This window comes from Protopterus annectens, chromosome 1.part1 (genome assembly GCF_019279795.1).
Source record: "Protopterus annectens isolate FY-2018-M chromosome 1.part1, PAN1.0, whole genome shotgun sequence".
NCBI lineage: Eukaryota > Metazoa > Chordata > Ceratodontiformes > Protopteridae > Protopterus > Protopterus annectens.
In genome coordinates, this window is record NC_056726.1 from 885,544,410 (window position 1) to 885,554,484 (window position 10,075).

The following is a 10,075-nucleotide window of genomic DNA, read 5'->3' on the forward strand; positions in this document are numbered from 1 at the left end:
GCCAAGAACACAGCATCCATGGGACCTGACAATATCCCAGGCTGTGTTCTACATGAACTACAGAATGAACTGGCACCCTACCTAAGTACCATGTTCAATCATAGCCTCACCTCAGGCTTTGTACCCACTGAATGGCGCACCGTGACGGTTAACGCATTCCGCAAAGGTGGAGCCACGATGGACCCCAGGAACTACCGCCCCATTAGCCTGACGAGCCTGGTCTGCAAGGCCATGGAACGTATCATCATGGAACTCATAAACAAAGACATTGGTAATCTCCAAACTCTGGACCCTACCCAGTTTGGATTTGTAAAAGGCAGATCATGTCTCCTAAACCTGATTGACTTCTTTGAAGCAGTCACCATCATGGAACTCATAAACAAAGACATTGGTAATCTCCAAACTCTGGACCCTACCCAGTTTGGATTTGTAAAAGGCAGATCATGTCTCCTAAACCTGATTGACTTCTTTGAAGCAGTCACCAAAGCCATAGATGAGGTAAAATGGTTCACGCAGCTTATCTAGATCTCGCCAAGGCTTTCGACACCATCCCCCACTCTGGAATTATAGATAAGCTCACTAAACTAAGTATAAATCCCTATGTCACAAGATGGGTTGCCAAATGGCTCATGGACAGAACCCACACTGTGAAAGTAGCGGATTCCAAATCTGACTTCAGACCAGTGACAAGTTGAGTACCACAGGGTTCAGTCCTGGGTCCTTTCCTCTTTAGTATCTACTTCTCTGAAGTGCAGGCTAACAAAGAAGGTCTTTGGCTAACAAAGTTTGCACATGACTGCAAGCTAGAAGCCATAATCGAAATTCCTAACGATGTGGACAAACTACAAAAGAGCCTCACTGAGACAGATATCTGGTGTCAAAGCCATGGCCTGAAGCTCAATGCCAAAAAGTTTATTGTCATCCTCTTTGGTAAAAACTCTGTACCCATGAACTACCACATAGCTGGTAGTCTACTTAATGCCAAAAATGTGATAAGAGACCTTGGGACACAGGTGGACAGTAGTCTCTCCTTTGATAATCACATCACCACAGTGGTCAGAAAATCCTTCTACGTGGCTCATCTCATCACAAAAGGATTCTCATCCAGAAAAAAAGAGGTCATTGTTCCCCTCTACTCATCACTCATTAGACCCCATTATAGAGTACAATGCCCCTTTTGGTATGTACCTCACAAGACATCTACAACAACTGGAAAGACCACAGAAATACCTCACAAAGGGGATTACTGGCCTCAAACAGATGCCCTACGCAGACCGTCTAAAAAAACTACAGCTTTACTCTATCGCATATCGCCTACTCAGGGGCGATCTCTGCCTAACATACAAAGCTATGTCAAACCCAGAGCTGTTGGACATGTTCCATTTAAAGAAATCCCAATCCATCCGAGCCACACAATCTAGGGACCTAAACCTTGTCACCACAATAAACAGAACATGCTGGAGGGATAGATTCCTGTCCCAGAGACTTCCCATACTCTGGAACAGACTACCTATCTATGTCAAACAGAGCTCCTCATTAGCATTCTTCAAGAAAAATCTTGATGATTGGATGGGAAATGGGAAATTCACCCCAGGGATCACTTCTGTGGCTCTGCTTGACAGGGGCACAGGAAAATAATTTTATTGGGTGGTGAAAGCCAGGGTACATTTTTTGGATAGGCTTATATAGGCCCTAGGGCCAATAGCCTAGTACCTACCTATGAACTTAGGTTATGGAAATTAGGGTTCCTATTACATTGTCGAAGTTCCGAAACTTCGAACACCATAAGATCGAAACCTTATGTTCGAAGTTTCAGAACTTCGACAAGTGAAAATAAAAAATAAAAAGAAAAGAAACATAAAAAACTCTTGCAAGCAGGGGGGCAAGCCCCCCTGCAACCCCCATGTGGGGGGGTTGCACACCCCACACCCCCCGCTCTTTAAATCTACCAACTCCGAGATCGCACTACAGTAAGGTAAAGGGAAATCTTCCCTTTCCACACTGTATTGCGATCTTGGAGTTTGTATATTTAAAGAGCGGAGGGTGTGGGGGTGCAGGGGGGCTTGCCCCCCTGCTTGCAACAGTTAAATTGCTGTTAGGGTTTTTATTTATTTTTTTGTGTGTTCGAATTCTTGGAACTTTGAACATCTGAGTTTGATGTTCTCAGCTTCTAAGTTTCAGGAATTTAACAAGGTAATAGGAACCCTGGAAATTATGATTTTTTTCATATTTTGGTAAATAACTTTGCAAGGGAGCATCTGAATGTGCTAAGAAATACCTCATTTTGAAGACAGTATTGATAGTTCCAACATGGTAAAACAAGTGACCCTGTATGTTGTACACATGTACAGATATCAAAGTTTGTTTTGGACTTAGGTTATTGAAATTATGATTTTTTTCATATTTTGGTAAATAACTTTGCAAGGGAACATCTGAATCTGCTAAGTAATACCTGATTTTTGAAGACAGTATTGATAGTTCCAACATGGCAAAAGAACTGTCCTTGTATGTTATACACATGTACAGATGTTTCATACTTAAGTTATGGAAATTATGATTTTTTTGCATATTTTGGTAAATAACTTTGCAATGGAGAATGTGAATGCGCTAAGTAATACCTTATTTTGAAGACAGTATTAATACTTATAACATGGTAAAAGAACTATGTATGTGCACTGTACACATCTACAGATATCACAGTTTGTTTAGTCTTGTAGGATTATGAAAATTATACATTTCCAATACTTAGGTTCATAGACTAGGTTCATAGATTAGTACTAGGCTAATTGCCCTTATAAGCCATTTTAAGCCTAGCCAATTATCCCTTGTGTGACTCAAACCCTGCACCTTGTGCTTGTAAGGCAAACACCTTAACCATTAGTCCACTCTCCCAACTCCCATTATTATGACCATATCTTTGCAAGGGAGCATGGTGATCACACAAATGATGCATTTTGAAGCTGACATTGAGACGCACAACTTCTACACTGATATGTAAACTCTGTCTGTCACAGGTGATGAGATATTATGCTTTGCTTATCAATTATGAGGAATAATGTATTAATCACATTTATGTGAATATCTTCAAAAAGGAGCATCGCACAGTAATGGTTGAGTCATCATTTTAAAGCTGACATCCATATTACAAAATAAATACAAACTGTATGGGTCTACATGGTACATTGACCAAGATATTGCGCTTTGCTTTTCCAAAAGGTAAAATATATGCACAATATCAACATTCCTTGCCAATATTTAATAATGACTTTGATATGCACTATCAACATTTACACTGTTGGAAAGGTCAGCGTCTTCTGAACAACTTTCACATTTACATTTTTAGTCTAGCTCTTATAGTTAAAGAGTTATGAACATTTGTTTTCTGTATGGTATTACAAATGGATTTTCTGAAAATGAGCTCAGGCTGCACTGTTGTTCCTATGGTGGAATTAAACAGGCAGCTTTTTCTCCGGAGTGAATGAGTTAATATGTGATGTGGATATCCCACCACTACTAAACAATTAATATGTGACGTCCGTGCCCTGGCCCAGCGATTAAGGAGCCTCAATCCTCACCACTAACAGCAGTGAGGGGCGTCTCATATAGGAGGAAAGGATAAATACACACGGTAAAGTGCAATTTCCCTTAAGAGCACACAAACATGACAGTCAGTCTGGGGCTAGTCGTTCCCTTGCTCTCCAGGTCCCCAATAAGACTCCCCACTGGCACAGCTATAGGGTCCAGATCTCAGCCTAGTGGGCAAGCTAAAACCTTCAGCACCCTCTCTGTTCAACCAGTGCTTCGTGTCCCTGCCCAAGTGGCTGACACACACACACACACACACACACACACACACACACACACACACACACACACACACAAGGCCGAGAGGCAAGTGCACTTGCACCCCCCTGGAAATCGTCTGGCCAAGAAATTAATTTTATTTTAATTTTAAAAAAAAAAGTTTTTTTTTTGTTTTTTTTTAAGAAAGGGCATTCCTTTTTAAGAACGCCCTTTGCATCCCAGTTTTAGGCACCGGAACCTTCGGGCGAGGAGGAGGAAGCACCCTCCCACTTTTACAGCTGCAAGACCTGACTCAATGTGCCGCACGCTACGTAATTTAAATCACAAAAGTGCGCGGGAAAAAAAACGATCGCATCGGTTCCTGGTAGTGGTAGCCACACTGTCAACTCCCACAGATCGGTAAGCTCCATTTCATTTAATTTCTATATGCAATTGCAGACTGAGCTATGCTCCATTTCATTTCCTTATGCAGAGCTGTGCTCCGTTTCATTTAAGGGGTGTAAGCTTTCATTTCTAAAAGCAGATGTTTCTTATGCAGAGCTGTCCTGTGCTCCGTTTCATTTAAGCAGACTGTTTAATTTCATTATAAAGAGTTAGTTTTTGAATTTTAAATAACACAGCTGCCTGGTAAAACTTTCTTGATCAAAAACTTAACCAGAAGGTTATAAATAACAACTATATGCCTGGAGGAGATAAATAAAATCATAACGTACAATCCCTTCAACTATTGTTGTGGTTATGCCATACTTTTTTAAATTAAATGTAGCAACCTGTTTTATTTTTACATCACAACTGCACAAATACCAGGTATATCTAAATGCATATTAAGTATTCATAAGACTCAGATGCTGAGTAGAACTGTTGGGAGGGAATGGAATTACATTTAGTAGTGTGTAGTTTTAAAGTGTTATTTTCCACAATTTCTGTAATAAAATAACTAAAGCAGTTACCTTAGTTCATATACTTTATGGCATAACTATCTGGCACAGGGCATTAATAATATGCTCATTTAATCAGTTGTAGTAATAAAATAAAATATATTTATCAGAACTGTGTTGTGAGAGAACTTCCTAATTTGATTATTTTAAAAAATATGGTCATCACAAATGTGTTTGCAATTGAAATAATCCCTAGTCTACAAAAGCATGCATTTATATTAGCCAGTCAGTATGACTTCACAGTTTCAGACACACCAGCAGGGAAGTCTGTTCTGTCAGTTTCCAAAGTGTATGCCAAAAAGTACAGAAATTGATGAAATATGACAGATTATAGCAGAGAAAAATAAATGTATTCAGAGTCAGTTTAAGAATAATTACTGAAACCTACACACACTAAAAAGAGCAGTCTTCCAATATCAAGTAGGTTGTAATAGAGATTAGTGTAATGTATTTGCAAGTAATAGAATATCTGTTGCGTACTGCAACAATTATGTTTCTCATTTCTCTTATATTAAGTGGACAAAGCTGTTTGTGATCTTTTGCATGTATTGTGAAATGGGTTTGCAAACCTTTGAATTTGCTGTGAAAGGCTGAGTTAGCACATTTTTCTGTGAGTATTAATTGTAGCATTTGTAATATGACAATACAGCTTTATAAATCACTATGCCTAAAATGAGATGTTTCATTCCAGCATCAGATGTATTTCCTCTTGTACAATTTGCTGGGTAGAGTTAAAAAAAATACATTTTCAAAACATGATGCATGCATTTCATTGTATGAAGAGCCATCATATGCTTACTGTACTTATCAATCCAAAAAACAACAACCTTTTGAAAGCAATGGATATTTAAGTGTCTAGTATACTAAATTACAGTATTGTGTGACCTTCTACACTATGGAGAATGAGGAAGTCTGAAAAAATACAATTCATTGAAACTGCAGGGTCATGTCTGGAGTCAAATTTTAACATGTACAGGGCTACTGTGTACAAAAATATAGCGGCCAAACACTGAATGGTGACATTGGCAAATTAGCCAGTGCTGAAACTTAGACTTCAGAAGAGCTTCACAGTGGCACTGAATAAACAACTAGAAGTTGAGCCATACTTTTATTTATTTATTTATTTTACATTTGTTGACCGGGATAGTCCAACTGGATGCATGTCCATTTTCAGCAGAGGCTCGGGGAGATGAGCTCCAAGGGTAAGCAGATACAGCATTACATAATATCAGCATTACATATTACAAACAGACTGTTTACAGAGATTACATAAGTAAGCAAGTTAAGCAAGGTCCACAGGTTGCAGTTAATCCTGAGCACAAGTCAGGATTAAATTAAATCACACAGTAAACTGGTTAACAGATTTTTACACATTCTAGAGAGAGTTAGCCAGGCTTGATACATTGACATAGCCAGTTAAGTGACAAATGTTGTTTGAGTCTAGTTTTAAATTGACCTAAGGTGGAAAGTAAGGTAATATCAGCTGGAAGAATGTTCCAGGATCTACTTACAGAGTTTGCAAAGAGAGAATCACCGGCTGTGTTATTAATTTTGCTAGTCTGAATTAGTAGTTTGTTAGAGGATCGAAGTGGTCTAGGATTGTTATAGGGGGTGATAATATTTTTAAGTGCAGGAGTATTGTCCGGATTATAGAGGATTTTATAGGCCATAATCAGTTGGTTATACTGGATTAGGCTGGGTAGTTCAAGCCACCCAAGCTGATTTAGATTGATGCAATGATCGTCCTAAAAGGCAGCCCAGTGGCAAACCTGGCAATGTGGTTGTAGCAAATTGAGAGTTTGTTAAGGACAGTCTTGTTTAAATTCGAGAGTAGAGGGATGCATACAGAAGGGTTGAAAGAAGGTGAGAGTGAGCTATGGCAATTTTAGCTGGAGGGTTAGGAAGGCTTTTATTCTGTAAAGTGACCCTAGTTTTTTATTGATGGTTTTGATAGTTTGGTTAACATGTAGGTCAAATTTTAGATTATTGTCTATGATGACACCTAATAGTTTTGTAGATGGGTCAGGGGAGATTATTGTGTCATCATTTGATTTTATGGTAAAGGTGAAAGCGGTAGACCTACTTGTTGGTGAAAATAACTGCATTTTAGTGTTTTTGGGATTTAGGATCAGTTGATGTTCAGAAAGCCAGTTTTCTATTGTATTAAAGGTGGTCTGGGTAGCTGACCATAACTCTACTGGAGATGTGGCTGAACAAATCAGAGTAGAGTCATCAGCATATTGGATACAGCTGACTTTTGGGATGACAGTATAAAGGTTGTTAATGAAGATGGAGAACAGTAAGGGTCCTAGTATAGAGCCTTGTGGTACTCCAAGGGTGTTAGGTAGAAGGTTAGAGAGTTTATTCTGCCAGAGGACAGCCTGCTGTCGACCATTCAGGTAGGACTGAAACCACTGGAGGGCTTCAGTATCTAGATAGAATGTTTGCAGGGTGTGGATTAAAAGTTGGTGATCAACCATATTGAATGCCTTGGAAAGATCCAAGAAGAGGGCTGAGGATATATAATTATTGTTGTGATTATGGTTTATGGTGTTGGTAAAGGCTAGGAGGGCTGACGTAGTGCTGTGATGAAGACGGAAGCCATGCTGAGTGTCTGCCATAAGGCGATTCTGGATTAGGTGGTGCATGAGTTGTCTATGAATACATTTTTCCATAATCTTTGCAAGTGGAGAGAGTACAGCAATTGGCCTATAATTGGAGAATTCAGTAGAGCTGCCTCCTTTGTGAAGTGGGATTACATAAGATATTTTCCAGATGGTGGGAATTTTAGCTTCTACTATGGTTTGATTGATTAGTATTGAGACGGGGTAAGCAATAGCATCAGCTGATTTTTGTAGGTACTCGGCAGGGAGTTGATCAGCAGAAAGTGTAGTGGGTTTTAATGTTTTGATCAAGGTATGGATAAGTGAAGTGGCGACTGGTTGGAAGCTGAACACGAGTAGGTTTCTAGGGGTGCTACTTTCAGGACCAGGGGAGCTAGGAGGTAGTTGGCTAGCTAGGGCTTGAATTGTCTCAGTAAAGAATTGGTTAAAACTATCAAACATCTTCAGGGGTTTTATCAATAGTAGCTGCAGGGATTGGGGTTGAAGTTTGTCCAGGATGTAGTAGATTATTTAAACCTGCCCAAAACTTCTGAGGGTTATTTTGATTTACTGTCTGTAAATTACAGTAGTATTTGTTGTTTGTTTTGTAAAATTGATTTTTTGGTTTCGTTCCTGGATTGCCTGTATTTAATGCGATCTTGAGGGTCTTTAGAAGAATGCCATAAAGCACATGCTTTGTTTCTAAGGGTAATTTTGAGTTTAGACTCTATAGAAAGCCATGGTGCAGTTTTTGCCTTGGTCCTCTTTGAACGAACAGGTGCATGCAAATCCAGGATCTCAAGGAATTTGTTGTTAAAGTATGCTACTGCTTCCTCTAAGGGGAGGTGTTTTAGAATACACCAATTACATGAGTTTAGTTCTTGTTGGAATTTGGCAGGGTCAAAGTTTTTTATTGTTTCTAACCTTTCTGAGTAAGAGTTGTTGGGAATTAATGGTTTTGTGCTTAATTACATATGTGAGAAGGTGATCGCTTAGGCCATTAAGGAGGGTACCAGAGGTGTATAGTTGGGGTGACTATTTATGAGTACCCAGTCAAGTATACTTTCTTTTGGTTGGGTTTACCTATCCTGGTAGGGGTGGATATGATTTGTGTAAATGCATGCAGGTTAATATGGGTGGTTGGGGATTCTGAGGAACAGGTGCCCCAGTCTATATTAAAGTCTCCAAGTAGTAGGGTTTCTTGGGGGTAGTGACATGATAGCCAGTGCAGGATATCTTCAAATGTAGATATATTGTTACCTGGGGGAATGTACATACAGATGATATTAATGCATTTATTTTTATTAAGTTGCAATTTGGTGGCAAGAATCTCTGAGTTATTAATCTGAGGTGGTTGTATTACATCTATGGTGACATTCAACTCAGATTTATAGAGTACAGCTACCCCACCCCCTTCCTCGAAGCACGATTCAGCCTGTGTATATTGTACCCAGGTGGTAACACTTCATTGTCTTTAGTGTTAGGTTTTAACCAGGTTTCAGATAAACAGAGAATCTCAGGGGAGTGGACATCCAGAAGTGCATGCAATTCATGTACCTTGCTATTAATGCTTCTAATATTGAGATGACAGACTAGGAGAGAGTTAGTTGGCCTATTAATTGTAGGTTTGTAGCTTCAATTGCAACTAGAGGGGGTATGTGTATCCGAAGTGAGTGGGCCAGGGTTGGGGTGAATATCACCACCAAGTATTAGGTTGAGTCTATACTTGGTGATAAACAAATTCCTGAAGTTCATTAGTTTGTGGTAGTGTTTGGATCTAGAGCTAATGTGCCTGGGGTTGAGATGTTGATAGACTGAACAAGATGTTGGATAGGATCTGGTACTGTAAGTATGGTTGAAGGTGGAAGGATTTACAGCTGGGGTGATAGTATGGCCTTTTGGGACCTGAAATCTCGTGAGAAACTGGTTTTCATACAAGGTAAGGAGGTATGGTGTGAACAAGAGGGGTAGTAAAGAGGAGTATATCATTATCTGTGATTCAGCTAGTGAGTTAAGGAACTGTTTTACCTGGTGATGCAACACCAAAAGATAGAGTGGTGAGGTAAAGGTACTGGAAGGGGGATGGGAGAATGCCAGATGAAAGCTAATAGGTGCTATTAAAATGTAGGTAGTAGAATGGGGTGGGTGGAATTATCCCAGATGAAAGCAGATAGGATCTAGAAAGTGGGGAGTGGCTATAGTAATATAAATGTAGAGGTACTGGGGTGGGAGGAGTTGGGGCAGGGAGATGAGCAAAGAGAGCCCAAGCGTAGCGAGGGCGAACGTAGCGGGGCTATTGCAGTTTACAAGGTTTCCTAAGGTGTCCTAAAGCTATAAGGTAAGTATTACAGCTCTTAATGTAAGAGTCAATTTACTTCAGTTACAGGGGAAGGAGGCAACCACTCAAGTAGAAACAAAGAGCCCTAAGGCTGATCAATATGGTGACCTGCTTAATTACAAAGCACTGTAAGTGAAAGCTTAACAAATGCTTTTTGTGTGTGCAACCTACTCTGTTTAAATGTTGAGAGAAACTGATTGCAGTCCTGTAGACACCATTTTGTAGGGAACTGTAAAGTTCAATCTGTTGAAATTCATAATACTCATTTCTTTTATGATAGAAATTATTATAACACAAAACAGTAACAGTACTCATCAGAAATGTGAACCTACAACTGGCTGCTGAAATGGAGCATAATGAATACCAGTTAACAGAACTCCTCAATCTCTGAC